The following is a 15,009-nucleotide window of genomic DNA, read 5'->3' as shown; positions in this document are numbered from 1 at the left end:
CTGTGCTCCAGTAAAATCCTGTCTCCAAAACAAAAAACCAACGAACAAGAAAACCAGCTCCAGCCATAGTGGTCACCCCTGCAAGCCTGGCACTGAGGACGTGGAGGCCGCAGGATCTGGAGTTACAGGCCAGCCTCAGCCACAGAGGGAGTTAGAAACTAGTCGGTGCTACATGAGATCTTGTCAGAGAGAGAGAGAGAGAAAGAGAGAGAGAGAGAGAGAGAGAGAGAGAGAGAGAGAGGAGGGAGGGAGGGAGGGAGGGAGAGGGAGAGGGAGAGGGAGAGGGAGAGGGAGAGGGAGAGGGAGAGGGAGAGGGAGAGGGAGACAGAGAGACAGAGAAAGACAGAGAGATCTATTTACTCCTAAATGAGGAAGGTAAAGACCAAAGAAATATTCTGATGGTTCAAATTTGGTGATCGGATGAGTTTATCCCAGTGACCTGGAGGATCATGGGCGATTCAGAGCAGCTGTCTGAAAACTCCAATCCCTGACTGTCAAGCTCCCTAATTTATGCGGCTCAAAGTCACAGCAGTATTCAGGCAAACCTGGCTCAGAGCGCCCCCTAGTGTTGAAGCAAGATGTAAGGCCAGCGCTACTACAGTGCTGGGACTCCATTCAAAAGGCAGCTTCCTTCTTCCAAGTCAGTGACCGGGAGGCAGGGACTGGACACAAACACGGGACTACAGCATTTTCTAGGTGAACGCTCTGCTCCTGAGCTTGTTGTGCGACTTTTTTAGGGAAGATATAAAGGAAACATTTATGCCCCCCAATGAGCAGAGTATAGACTGATCAGAGAAAAAGTCTAAAGCAACTTAAAGACCTGCACCTTTGCTGTATTCTATTGGTTAGTGTGACATCACATCACCCACACTAAGGGTGTGACATCAGGAGGAGGGCTCTTGAGCTTCACCTGGACATCTGTTTGCCAGAAAGGAACAACCAGGAAAAGAGAGAGGCCTGTATGACCCAGTGACAGGAAGAAGCATGGCCATCAGACAGCAAGGAGAAAGCAAGAGGGAGCAGGTGGATGAGAAGGACGCTCTACCGGACTTTTTCTTTTTTATTCTCAAGGTTTATTTATGTGTACTGGTATTTTACCTTCACGTCTGTCTATGCATCATGTGTCTGCAGTACCCATAGAGGCCTGAAGAGGGTATCCTCCTTTGAAACTGGAGTTAGAGGTGGCCGTGAACTGTCCCATGGGTGTTGAGAATCAAACCTGGGTCCTTGATGTGATCAACAAGTACTCTTAACCGCTGAGCCGTTTCTCCAGGACCTTCACAGGACTTCTCAAAAATTCCAAGAGAAATGAAGAGCTATGGAAGAGAGGGTGGTGACAGACCCAACATACATTGCCAGTCACTGAAACTATAACTGATCCAGAAGCATCCAGTAGGCAAGTTGATGCTAAGGCAGATGGGCCCCACAGCCAGCTGGGATCTCCATGAAGGTAAGCTGGATTCAGGACTGAGCCTGGAGCCAGGACTGCCGTCGAGTGGATATATGAGAATAAATTACTCGATGGATCAATAAAAAGCCAGGTGGATTGGCCACACCTTGCTCGGGGATTTAGATTCCTGATAGTCTGGCTTGTCTTCTACTCTGAGCCCCACTCTACCCACTGGTACATTATTCCCCTTGACAACCTTGGGATCCACCCAAGAGATGGCGTAAGTTCCTGGGACAGCAACCCTTGCCTCAACTTGGCAAGCACTGCCCTTGGCTAGAAGGCTCAGTACACAGTGTGCCCTGCCTGTGGGCTCAGGCAAGAGCAGGGTGTGGCCCAATACTCACTGTTTGGATGACTGCGCATTTCCATTCCAACCGTGCTATGCTTTCCCCAGTTGGAGCAGAATCTCTCATATCCAGCACATTCCAGAAGACGCAACGTGGCTGCTCTGGGCTCTAACCTTGCTTTCATCCTGCAGGCCTGGGGCTTCTATTGATCTGGAGAATCTGAGTTGGGTCTGTAGAATCCTCTAGTAAATGCCAGGATGAAGAAAAAGAAAGAGAGGAGAGACGGGTCACCTGGTAGCCAGGAGATACAAAATTGGCTTCAAGAACCCCCATTACTAGGGCTATGTAACCTTAAAGCAAGCTATACCCCTTTCCTCCTTCCTTCCATCCTTCCTTCTTTCCGTGTATGTACAATGTATATGCTCATGTGTGTATGTGCATATGTGTATGGGGGAGTGTATTGGAGTAGGCCAAAGATGCTTCCATTTTTAAATTTTTATTTATGTGTATGTGTGTGTGTATGTGTGTTTACCAGAAGAGTCTAGAAGAGGGCTAATCCCCTAAAACAGAGTTATATGCTGTTGTGAGCTGCCTGACGTGGGTGCTGGAAACTGAACTCAGATCCTCTGGAAGAGCAGCAAGTACTCTTCACTGCTGAGCCATCTCTCCAGCCCCTCCTCCATCTCTGCCCCTCCTCCATCTCTCCAGCCCCTCCATCTCTCCAGCCCCTCCTCCATCTCCCCAGTCCCTCCATCTCCCCAGCCCCTCCATCTCCCCAGCCCTTCCACCTAGTTTTTGAGACTGAGTCTCCCCTGGACCTGGAGCACACCATCTGGTTCGACTAGTGGGTCAGCTAGCTCCAGAGATCCTCCTGCCTCAGCTCTTCCTCCAGTGCCGGAATCAGAGCCTTCCCTCTTAGGTAGGTGTGCAGAATCTGAACTCAGGTCCTCATGGTCGCACAGCAGGCATTTTACCAAATGAGCCCCCCCAGTCCCTCACCCCATTTTCTGAAGTCTGTCATGAGAGATGGAGACTCACCTGCCAAGACCTCCAAAGGGAGAATACTGGGAGGAGAGCACGGTTCCCTCTGGCCTCGTGGGACAGACAGACATAGTGCAGTTCTGCCTACTACACTACAGCTTTGGTACCTTCTAGGAACTTCCTGGATCTGTTTGATGCCTGATGACCAACCCTGTCAGTCAAACCTTTGCTGGCCCTGACATGAATCCTCAGAAGTATGCTCCATGAGGAATGGGTTTTCCTCCCCAGAATTTTCAGACTCTGGGCTTGCAGCTCCTAGGCAATATACAACCAGCTGGTGGGGGGAGCCAGCACCGGGGCACCATGAACCCTCCCCAACAACGCTGGGAAATTTTTAGGACTGGGGAGATGATGGAGTCAAAAAAGTATTTAACAGGTTGGAGGGATGGTTCCGCGCTTAAGAGCACTGGGCTGCTCTTCCACAGGACCCGGGTTCAATTCCCAGTATCCACACGGGAGCTCATAACTGTCTGTAACTCCAGTTCTGAGGGATCCGAGACCCCTACCCTCTCACAGACACACATGCAGGCAAAACACCTGTGGTGGTTTGGAAAAAAATGGCCCCAAAGGGAGAGCCACTATTAGGAAGTTTGTCACTGTGGGGGCGGGCTTTGAGGTCTCTTTTCTCAAGCTTCACTAGTGTGACCTCCCATTGACTTCCTGTCACCAGGAAGATGTAGGATCTCAGCTCCAGCACCACATCTGCCGGCACACCGCCGTGCTTCCTGCCATGATGATGATGGGCTGAACCTCTGAAACTATAAGTGAGCCACCCCAAATAAATGTTTTTTTTATAAGAGTTGTCATGGTCATGGTGTCTCTTCAGAGCAATAAAAACCCTAAGACAACACCAATGTATATTAAATAAATAAGTAAATAAAAAATAAATAAAAATTGAAGCATGTGCTCTACAAGCATGAAGACCTGAGGGGAACCTCCCAGAACCCACACAAAAGCCGGGTGTCACGCGCAGCCTTGGAATCCCAGCCCTGGAGAGTCCCTGGGTCTCCTTGGCCAGCTAGCCTTGCTGAATCAGGAAGCTCCAGGTTCTGCGAAGATGAAGGGAGAGGCTGACTCCGGAGATGGCTCAGCTGCTAAAGGCACTTGCCAGCAGGATCAGTAACCTGAGTTCAACCCCCAGAACTCACATGAAGGTAGAAGGGGAGAAAATAACTCCACCACGTTATCTTCCGACTTCTCCATGCATGCTGTAGGATTCGAATGTGCACACACATGCATGCATTAATAGTAACAATTTAAAAAAAAAAAAGAAAATTTACAATGGAAACATCAACAACAAACAAAAAAGAAAAAAAAGAAAAAAGAAAGGTAGGAAGAGGTCCCAGTATTGACCTCTAGTCTACACACACACACACACACACACACACACAGAGAGAGAGAGAGAGAGAGAGAGAGAGAGAGAGAGAGAGAGAGAGAGAGAGAGAGAGAGAGAGAGAGAGAGCGAGAGAGCGCACAAGTAATTTTTCGAAGTACCCAGGTCACTTTAGCAACTGCTTCCTCCTTGGTAAAATAGAAGTGATAATTCCTACTCTGGAGGGCAGGTGGGGAGTCTTAATTAGGGTGTCTATTAAAACACCATGATCAAGGGCTGGAGAGATGGCTCAACAGTTAAGAGCATCGCCTGCTCTTCCAAAGGTCCTGAGTTCAATTCCCAGCAACCACATGGTGGCTCACAACCATCTGTAATGAGGTCTGGTGCCCTCTTCTGGCCTGCGGGCATACATAAAGACAGAATGTTGTATACAAAATAAATAAACAAATAAATATTAAAAAAAAAACACCATGATCAAATGTAACTTGTGGAGGAAAGGGTTTATCTCATCTTATAGCTTGTGGTAAGTGACATCTGGGAAGTCAGGGCAGGAGGCAGGAGCTGACAGAGGCTATGGAGGAGTGCTGCTTACTGGCTAACTTCTCAGCTTCTTCCCCCACTCCCTCCAAACAGGGTTTCTCTGTGAAGTGCTGGCTGTCCTGGAACTTGCTCTGTAGAGCAAGCTATCCTTGAACTCACAGAGATACGCCTGCCTCTGCCTCCTGAGTGCTAAGATTAAAGGCATGTGCTGCCACTGCCCAGTCAGCTTGCCTTCTTATATCATCACCTAGGGCCTCCTGTTCAGGGGTGGCACTGAGCCCTCCCATATCAATCACTACTTAATAAAAATATACTACAGACTTGCCCATAGGCCAAGCTGGTGGATTTTTTTTTTTTCAATTGAGGAGTCCTCTTCCAAAATGAGTCTAGGCTGCCTCAAGTTGACATAAAAACTAGCACCCTCCAGCTTCTAGGATGCCAGAAAGGATCTCTGAAAGTCATGCAGTGCCTCAGTGCCTGGACACAGTGACATCATGATTGGCTTCTTAGATGTCCTTGACTTCTGCTTAAGGCGCAGTGAGTTCTGCAGCTGTGCTGGTGAGGGATAGATGCTCAGGGGCACCAGGATCTCTTTAGGAATGTGGGCCAGCAGCAGGCAGGGCAGAGTGCAGAGGGAGTGCAGAGAGAGGGTGCAGAGGGAGGGAGTGCAGAGAGAGGGTGCAAAGGGAGGATGCAGAGGGAGGGTGCAGACAGAAGGAGTGCATCTTCCACCTGATGGAAGCCAGAGCTCCTAGTCCAGCTCATCAGGCCGTGCCTGAACCTCCTCTAATAAGTCTGGTAACCTCTTTGAGCCTGGGTTTCTTCATCTGTAAAGGATAGATAAGAACAGTAAACAGTCTGCCTCCATCACAGGGCTGTGGCTCTGAAGGTAAACGCTTGCAAAAGTGCTTTGTAAAGTGGAAAATTGTTTTCCAGGATGAGGGACCATCAGCCTTCAGTGATACAGATCTGGTGTGGGTGGCTGAATCGCCTCTGCCCTGGGGAAATCAGACACAGAATGAAGGGTGAGTTTGGGGAGGCCAAGCTGTCAAACGACTGCCTTGGGGACACCTCAGCCACTTCAGGTCAACAAAACTTTAGTTATATGAATGAAATGTAAAACTTCCACGGTACAGGTGTCTATAGGTGGTAGGGTTTCCGTGCTGCATTTTGACAAAACACTAGATGCAAATCTAGAGAGTTCTGTGGGGTCCCTGACCTCAAGCTGTCAGGGTAACATTCAGACATGTTATTCAACCTGCACACTTAGGTCAAGAGGGACTTGCCTATGTGTCTATGACTGACTCCAGGAAAGTACGGAAATAGGTTTTCCTTCTGATTTCTTGCTTGAGAGTTGGGCAGTATTTTTGCTTGGACATGGTTGAGCATGCCTGTAATTTCAGTGCTTTAAAGTCAGAGGTGGGAGAATTACAACTTCAAAGCCAGCCCAGAATACATAGGAAGATCCATCTTTTTTGTTTTGTTTTTCAAGGCAGGGTCTTATTATGTAGCTCTGGAACACACTATGTAGACCAGGCTGGAGTCGAACTCACAGAGATCTGCCTGCCTCTGCCACTACCACCAGGCAACAAGGCTCATCTTAAAGCTACAGTCAAACAAGCAAACAAGAACAAACAAAAAAAAGGAGGAAGAGAGAAGACCTACCATTTCAATTACTAAGTATCAGGACTGGATGCAGTAGGTGGGAAAGCCCCTGTCAAATATTGTCCAGGTTCCAGCTTTGGTCTCAAGCACGGAAACCAAAACTAGACACTTGTGAATATGGGCGAAGTCTTGGGGGTGTGTCTCAGGCAGCCTAGTTCATGCTAGTGAGTACTCCACCACTGAGCCACACTCTGCCCCTTCAGGTGTGTCTATAGTTTTCCTCAGCGATGAACAGCAATGCTGAAGTGTGAGTCTAATAAACCCTTTCCTCCCCAACTTGCTTTTTGGTCTTGGTGTTTCATCGAAGCAATAGAAACCCTAACTAAGTTGGTACCAGCATTGGGGGGGGGGGGGTTTGGAGGGTGGGCTCGGTAACTGCCGTGAAAGCCCTGATCATGCCTCTGGGAGGATTGTGGAAGGACTTGGAACTTTGGGCTAGAAAAGCCATTGAGTGTTGAGACCCATTCTGTGGGAAGGGGGAAGATAAGAGTATTGAGAGCAGTGCAGAAGATGGAGGCCTGGCTTGCAAAATTTCAGAGGGAAGTTAAAAACCCTATCAGGGCCATTTGTTATTTTGAGTTAAGATTCTGAGGTTCTGCTTAGCTGGGTCCGAAGAGTCAGCTGTGGTTAACAAGATACCAGAACTACTAAGGCAAAATTTGCTTTGCTGGAATACTTAGCAGCTGCAGCTAAGAAATTCGCGGCGATTAAGAAGAGACCCACGTCACTGAGGTGAAATCTTCTGGGAAGTGTTTCCTGAGAGCACAGAGAAGCTGTGTTCCAGAGGCGGCCAAGGCTGCACCTCGTGCTGGCAGCCAGACTTGGTAACGTGTAAGCATCACCCAGGTGGTACTGGTTTTGAAGGCACGAGGGGTCATGGAGAGCAGCTGAACTTGGCACTGTGAGAGGCTAGGAGAGGTCCTTGGTGAAGGTGCAGCCTCTATGGTGGTTGAAGGCCCAGGACTGAAAGGGTTGAGGCTTGGCACCATGAGGAGAGCCTATGAGAAGCTATTGGTGAAAGTGCAGCCCAGTTGCAGCAGAAGACCCCAGAATTTTGAAGATGCCAGCACCATGGGATGACCACCAAGAACAGCAGCAGTGGAGTGGAGCCAGCTGGAGCCCACAAAACAAGCCGTGTGTGCTGCAGAGGGCAGAGCCGGAGGAAAGCCCCGAGCCCTTTGTAGGAGTCCAGAAGGGCTTGAGTGGATCGCAGCTCTTGGACAGCTGGAATTTTGTTTTGCTTTGATTGTAATTGTGCCCTGATTTTCCCCTCTTGAACCAAGAAAATATTTTACTGGAGCCCACAGTTGAGAGACTTTGACTTCTGAAAGACCTCGGATTTTAAAAGATTGGTTACTAAAATTTTAGTATGTTTGAATTTGTAAAGACTGTGGGACTTGCCAGGTGGTAGTGGTGCACACCTTTAATCTCAGCACTCAGAAGGCAGAGGCAGGCAGATCTCTGTGAGTTTGAGGCCAGCCTGGTCTACAGAGTGAGTTCCAGGATAGCCAGGGCTGTTACACAGAGAAACCCTGTTTAGGAAAAAAAAAAAAAGACCATAGGACTTTTAAAGTTATTTATGTTCTTATTTATGTTCTTTTTTTTTTTTTTTTTTTTTTGGTTTTTCGAGACAGGGTTTCCCTGTAGTTTCTAGAGCCTGTCCTGGAACTAGCTCTTGTAGACCAGGCTGGCCTTGAACCTTATTTATGTTCTTAATGTGAGATCTTGGGAATGAATAAGAAAGGAAGGGGTGTGGCTTTATAGTGGTGTGCTTGTGTGTCAAGTTGACAAGGGGTCAGTTGTACTGGCTGGTTTCGTGTCTCAGCTTGACACAAGCTAGGGCCATCAGAGAGGAAGGAGACTCAGTTGAGGAAAAGCCTCTTTGAGATTCAACTGTAAGGCATTTTCTCAATTAGTGATCAATGTGGGAGGACCCAGCCCATGGTGGGTGGTAGCATCCCTGGCAGGTGGTCCTGGGTTCTATAAGAAGGTAGGCTGAGCAAGTCAGGGGAACAAGCTAGTAAACAGTACCCCTCCACGGTCACAGGATCAGCTTCTGCCTCCATGATCCTGCCTTGTTTGGGTTCCTGTCCTGACTTTCTTTGGTGATGAACAGCAATGCTGAAGTGTGAGTCTAATAAACCCTTTCCTCCCCAACTTGCTTTTTGGTCAGAGTGTTTCACTGCAGCAATAGAAACCCAAACTAAGGGCTGGAGAGATGGTTCAGTGGTTAAGAGCACTGTCTGTTCTTCCAGAGGTCCTGAGTTCAATTCCCAGCAACCACATGGTGGCTCACAACCATCTGTAATGAGATCTGGCGCTCTCTTCTGGTGTGTGGGCGTACATGGAGGCAGAATGTTGTATACATAATAAATGAATAAATCTTATAAAAAAACTAAACCCTAACTAAGACAAGTGTTCTATCTGGTGAAGCTTTAAGGTTCTGAATATATAAAGAGCATTCAAGATTCACTAAGTCCAATAACTCAAATGAAAAATGGACAGGTGACTTGTACAGACATTTCCCCAAAGAGAATAGCTAATAGGAATATAGAGGTGCTCAACATTCATAATGAACCATTATGGCAACACAAATCAAACGTTCAGTGAGCTATCACTTTGCTGTCTAGGGTGGCTAAAATCAAAAGACAGGTACAATAAGCGTTAGCAAAGAACTAAGCAAAGTGTTTTCTTTAGTTAGAGACAAAAGCGTTATACTCTGCTAGAGGGAACATAAAATGGCTCAGCCACTGACAGCATAAACAAAAGGCAGAGATCTGCAATTTGGGCTTCATTCATCTCATTTGATCCCGCCCCTACTTCCTGTGTCTACCTTTCGCTGCTATTTTCTCTCTTTGGTCTCCAGAATACTGGGAATCTATAATTAAAGATGGATCAAAGAGGGCTAGGTTTTCTTTCTGTAAACCAAATGTTTTGTTAGCCCTCCAGAAATTCAAAACTAGCGTCCAACTTTTCCTCCTCCCTTCAGCTGAAAATTCCCCTTCCTTCGGACCCACCAGTAGTCATAATGGTTTTTCAAAGGTTAAATTCAGCCTTTCCATTCCCCAGTTCTGGGCCTTTCTAGACTTCAGGGCTGGCAGAGAACTCTTCTTCCTGCATTGAATTTCCAACATCATGAAATCAGCCCCACGCCATGCCTTAGCGAAACCCCAAAGTCCTTCTGTTCATCTTAAGCACCTGCCTGCCTTTTGGAAAGGGGTTAGAGATTCGTTCCTTAGGCTAACCCCTCCCACTCCTTAGGCTAACCCCTCCCACTCCTCAGGCTAGCCCCGCCCATTCCTCAGGCTATCCCCTCCCACTCCTCAGGCTAACCCCTCCCACTCCTTAGGCTAACCCCTCCCACTCCTTAGGCTAACCCCTCCTACTCCTCAGGCTAACCCCTCTCATTCCTCAGGCTAACCCCTCCCACTCCTCAGGATAGCCCCTCCCACTCCTCAGGCTAACCCCTCCCACTCCTTAGGCTAACCCCTCCTACTCCTCAGGCTAACCCCTCCCACTCCTCAGGCTAACCCCTCCTACTCCTCAGGCTAACCCCTCCTACTCCTCAGGCTAACCCCTCCCACTCCTCAGGCTAACCCCTCCCACTCCTAGGCTAACCCCTCTTCTTTCTTAGCTATAGTTTCCTCATTTGCAGAATGGGAATGAAGCAGCGGTGCTGGGGCTTGCCATCACTCTCTCACTGTGCACTCAAAGTGTGGTCTAGAGGGTCAGACACCTCCCATTGCAGCGCGTGCCTGTGGGAAGTTGAGTTGTGTCATACACTTAATGAAAGGACATCGCCCCGGTGAGCACACAAACAGCTATGCTAATCCAGCTGTGTCTGTTTGGTCGGGTGCTAATGTTTTTGCCAAAATAAAACAACACCAATGGTCTATGTTTATTTAGCTTTGGAAAACTGGTTTTTTTTTTACAATGAAAATTTAAATTATGAAGTAGAGCATGGTGGCACATGCTTTTAATCCCAGCACTTGGGGAGCAGAGGCAAAAGGAGGCTAGCCTGCCCTACAGAATGAGTTCCAAGAGAGCCAGGGCTATATAGAAAAACCCTGTCTTGAAAAAAGCAAAACAAAACAAAAAATTAAAATTACAGCTTCAATGACTCTAATTGCTATGAAGCAGCATATAATGGGTTATTGCTTAATGAAGTACCAGAAATGTTAAAGCCATCATGGTTTTAATTTGCAATGCGGTAATTAGCAGTACTGGTAAGCCACACTAACAAGAGCTTCTGGGGTTCTCTATAATTTACTAGGTTTCAGATAATGTTTCCTGTATCTCAGGCTAGCCTCAAACTCACTATGCAGCTAAGAATGACCTTGAACTTTGAATCCTCCTTCCTCTATCTCCCCAGTGCTGAGATTACAGTTGTGTGCCACCAAACCCAATTTTATGTGGTACTGGAGACTGAACCCATGTCTTCACACCTGGTAGGTAAACCACTCATCCACTGAGTTACATTCCTACCAGCCCCCTTCTCCTTTTTGTCTTTACTTTGGTTTTGAGGTGTGGACTAGTTTGAATGTCATTAGCACCCATAAACTCATAGGGTGTGGCATTATTAGGAGGTGTGGCTTTGTTGGAAAAGGTGTGGCCTTGTTAGAGGAAGTGTATTGTTATGGGGGATGGGCTTTAAGGTCTCCTTTGCTCAAGCTTCACTCAGTGTGACACCCAGATCACTTCCTGTTGCCTTTGGGATCAAGATGTAGCTCCTTCTTCACTCGGCTCCTTCTCCAGCACCATGTCTGCTTGCACACTGCCGGACTCCCAGCCACCATGTCGCACTGTGATGATAATGAACTAAATCTCTGAAACTGTAAGCCACTCAAATGTTTTCCTTTATAAGAGTTGTCTCTTCACAGCAATAGAAATTGTAAAATAATATTCCACAATATTTTTCCCTTTTTGTCAAAAAAGAAAGGGTTTTTAACTCTAAAATAGTAAAGTTACATATAACAAGAACAATTATCAAGTAAGGATTACAGTTACATATCCAGTCAATTTGCATTTGGCAAATTCTGAGAATTCTCTCTATTATCTATTCTATCTTGATGAGTCTATAGCTCAGTATCTAATTTACTTTCTATCATAACTAAGGAAAACTGAAACTGTATCTATCTAGTCTTCAACTCCATCAAAGATCTCAGAAGGATATATTACCTGAGTAAACAGGAAGTGTAGTGCAAGCCACTTCCAAAACTAAAGAACTGACAGGCGTCTGACTGCCTCTGTAATGTTGAGGTAACTAATCTTTGGCCTACAGGCCTAGACTATCTGTCAGACTTTTCTATGAAGCAGGCATTCTAAAGGACTGTCTGCCTTGTTTCGGCAAAGTTCGGGGTTTTTTTCCTTTGTATGCTGCTTGTCCAGTTTGTACGGCACACTGTCAGCAGTCAAGGCAAGAGTAGTTTCTTTACCCTGTGACTAACTTTGCCATAATAAAAGCAAACTCTATATGGAGGTTTTTCAATGCCCATCATCTTCTCTGAAGTAATCAGTGCTGCCAGGAGCAGACATGTCTCACTGTCATGAAAAGCCCCAGGTTATTAAACATCTTAAATGTCATAGTCTGTAGGCCTGTAAAGTATTTGAAGACCATCTATCTAAAATATATCTGTTTAACCTTGAAAACATAACTAACTGGAAGTTTGATTATTATAGATGACTAACTGCTAATCTGCATTTCTTAGTTATACATTCCATTCTTAAATGAGTTGCATAAGCACAATATCCCAAAAGGGAGTAGAAACATATACTGTATATACATATAACAAAAATTACATTTAAATTTATATAATATAACAAAATATATATGACTGCATACCAGGAGAGGGCATCAGATCCCATTATAAATGGTTGTGAGACAACATATGGTTATTCAGAATTGGACTCAAGACCTCTGCATGAGCAGCTAGTGCTCTTAACCTCTGAGCCATCTCTCCAGCCCTTAATGTTTTTGTGTTGGGATTAAAGGTGTGCGCCACCACCACCTGGCTGCCAAAATCCATAACAATGCAAAATAGTTGAAGTTAATAGTTGTCTTTTATCCTATATTCCTATATCCCCACTAAATGATGATAAATATCCATAACCCACCAAATGACCAAAATCACCTACTCTACCACTTGGGAATGTGGGCACTGTATTCTCTAAACTGCATCTGTTGTCTGTGGACAAAGGAATCTTTAGTGAACCTGAGAAAACTGAGATAATAGTCAAGTCCTAAGGAAATTAGTTATAACATTTGTTGTTCAGTCTCTGTGCAATGGGAAAGCACAAGGCTTATCTGAAGGCCTAGACTATCTGTCAGACTTTTCTATGAAGCAGGCATTCTAAAGGACTGTCTGCCTTGTTTCGGCAAAGTTCGGGGTTTTTTTCCTTTGTATGCTGCTTGTCCAGTTTGTACGGCACACTGTCAGCAGTCAAGGCAAGAGTAGTTTCTTTACCCTGTGACTAACTTTGCCATAATAAAAGCAAACTCTATATGGAGGTTTTTCAATGCCTTGCCTATCCCTCTTTTGCCTAGCTATTGGCCGTTCAGCTTTTCATTAGACCAATCAGGTGCCTTAGGCAGGCAAGGTGAAACAAATGCAACACATTTTTACAAAATTAAACAAATGCAGCACACACAAAAGCAACACATCTTTGCCCAGCTAAGATAATATTCCACAACAAGAAACCCTAACTAAGACAGGGTTGTTTGGTTAGAAGCTTCACCCCAACCACTGATATCCTTATACCCAAAGAGTCTGGAATGTTTGGTTAAGGCTTCACCCCAGCCCCTGGGCATCCCTATACCCAAGGTGTCTGGAATGTTTGAGTGGAAAGTTGTACCCCAAACCCCGTCCCCTAGGAGTTGCCGAAGTCCAGACTCCACCTCAGAGAAAGCCTGCCAAATGGTGACTCCCTCCCCAGAGAGGTTCAAGACCACTCCCACAGGCTATTTAAACTGCCCCCCAGAGACCAAACATGTGGTTTCCCTGTCTTCCTTCCCTATCTCCATTCCTAGGGGAGCCTGGAATGCCACCAGGGAATGCTGGCATCCATTAAACCTGGGCTTTTTCTAATTTGGTTAGATTTGGTCTGATTTGGATTATTGTGTTGGTGGAGAGGCTTATTAGGCAAGAAAAACTTTTCAAGTGTGTGTGTGTGTGTGTGTGTGTGTGTGTGTATCTGTGTTATGAGCATACATGTTCCTTTGGGCTCTGAGCCCAAAGGAGGATTCTGAGGTCCACCATTCTCCCTCTTGTTGCCTTGTGTATTACTTGTTTTTTATTGTTTAATAAAGGTCATGACCAAAGGCAACTTGAAGAGGAAATGGCTTATTTCCCCTTAAAGTTTATAGTCCATCATAAATGACAATCGGGGGAGGAATTCAAGGCAGGAACTGGAGGCAGGAAGTGAAGCAGAGGCCATGGAGTAGTGCTGCCTACTGGCTTGCTCTCCCAGGCTCTCTTAGCCTGCTTACTTGTACCATCTCACACAGCATAAACACAGAGGTGGCACCAGCCACATAGAAATCATTAATCAAGAAATGCCCCACGGGATTGTCAGCAGGCCCCAATCTGATGAAGACACCTTCTCAGTTGAAGTTCCCTTTCCCAGAAGACTCCAGCTTGAGACAGAATCTCATGGAGCTTTGAGTCGGGATGAAAGTCAGTGAGTTCCAGCTGTAACTCCTAGCCCCTGCTCTCCACAGCATGGGGGGGCGGTTACTTCATGTCTGGGTTTTTTTTTAAGACAGGGTTTCCCTGGAACTCACTCGGTACAACAGGCTGGCCTCAAACTCACAGATCTGCCTGCCTCTGCCTCCCGAGTGCTGGGATTAAAGGCATGTACCACCACTGTCAGCCTCATGTCTGGCCTTTTAAAAAAATATCTCTTATTGGGAGAGATGGCTCAGAGGTTAAGAGAATTGCTTGCCCTTCCAATGGTACTGAGTTCAATTTCCAGCAATCACATGGTGGCTCACAACCATCTGTAATGAGGTCTGGTGCAGGCATACACACAGACAGAATATTGTATATTTAATAAATATTTAAAAATATTTTTTAATGTGGATGATAGTGTTTGAACTCAAGTCCTGACGATTGCACAGCATTGCAATCTTACAAGTGGACCTATCTCCTCACCTTCCACTTTTCATTACCTTTTCAGACAGTCTCTTGTATTCGTGACTGGCCTCAAACTAGCTATGTAGCATAGATGGGCCTTAAGCTCGTAACCATCCTGCTTCTGTTTTATCGTATGAGTGCTTTATCTGCATGTATATATGTGCATTAAGAGTGTGTGTTGCAGAGGTCAGAAGATGAGGTCGGATACCCAGTGCTCTAAACCGCTGAGCCATGCGTCCTGCCTCTAGAAGCCAGAGAACAACTTGCGGGAGACGTGCCCCCCCCCCCATTCCAAACCTTGTGGCTTCTGAAGATGGAACTCAGGTCGGCGGCTTGGTGGCAAATACCATTCTTTATCCGCTGAACCATCCACGGGACCCTCCAAAATTATTATTTTTATTATTAGATATAGCTGGGAACCCGAAGTAGGGACCAGGAAAGTACTGTTAGTTGACACCTACACACCACACTACAAACAAAAGCGAATGTCACCCACACCCAGCTTCACTTCCATTTGGTCCCTAGGAGCTCAGTCCCGTCCCTCCAAGTCCCGTCCAGCGC

At 46.3% G+C, this 15,009-nt stretch overlaps 1 long non-coding RNA gene across 1 annotated transcript; it reads right to left on the bottom strand.

The window, feature by feature from the left end:
* Nucleotides 1-1,109: 1,109 nt before the first annotated feature.
* Nucleotides 1,110-14,995, bottom strand: LOC119823579. The gene is made up of 3 exons (XR_005286977.1): nt 14,746-14,995; nt 1,795-1,979; nt 1,110-1,316 (listed from the first exon to the last, which is right to left on the bottom strand). It is a non-coding gene; the product is annotated as an uncharacterized LOC119823579 (long non-coding RNA).
* Between the last annotated feature and the right edge of the window lie 14 nt (nt 14,996-15,009).

Source organism: Arvicola amphibius, chromosome 9, assembly GCF_903992535.2.
Source record: "Arvicola amphibius chromosome 9, mArvAmp1.2, whole genome shotgun sequence".
Classification (NCBI taxonomy): domain Eukaryota; kingdom Metazoa; phylum Chordata; class Mammalia; order Rodentia; family Cricetidae; genus Arvicola; species Arvicola amphibius.
This window is presented reverse-complemented; position numbering and strand designations above follow the sequence as displayed.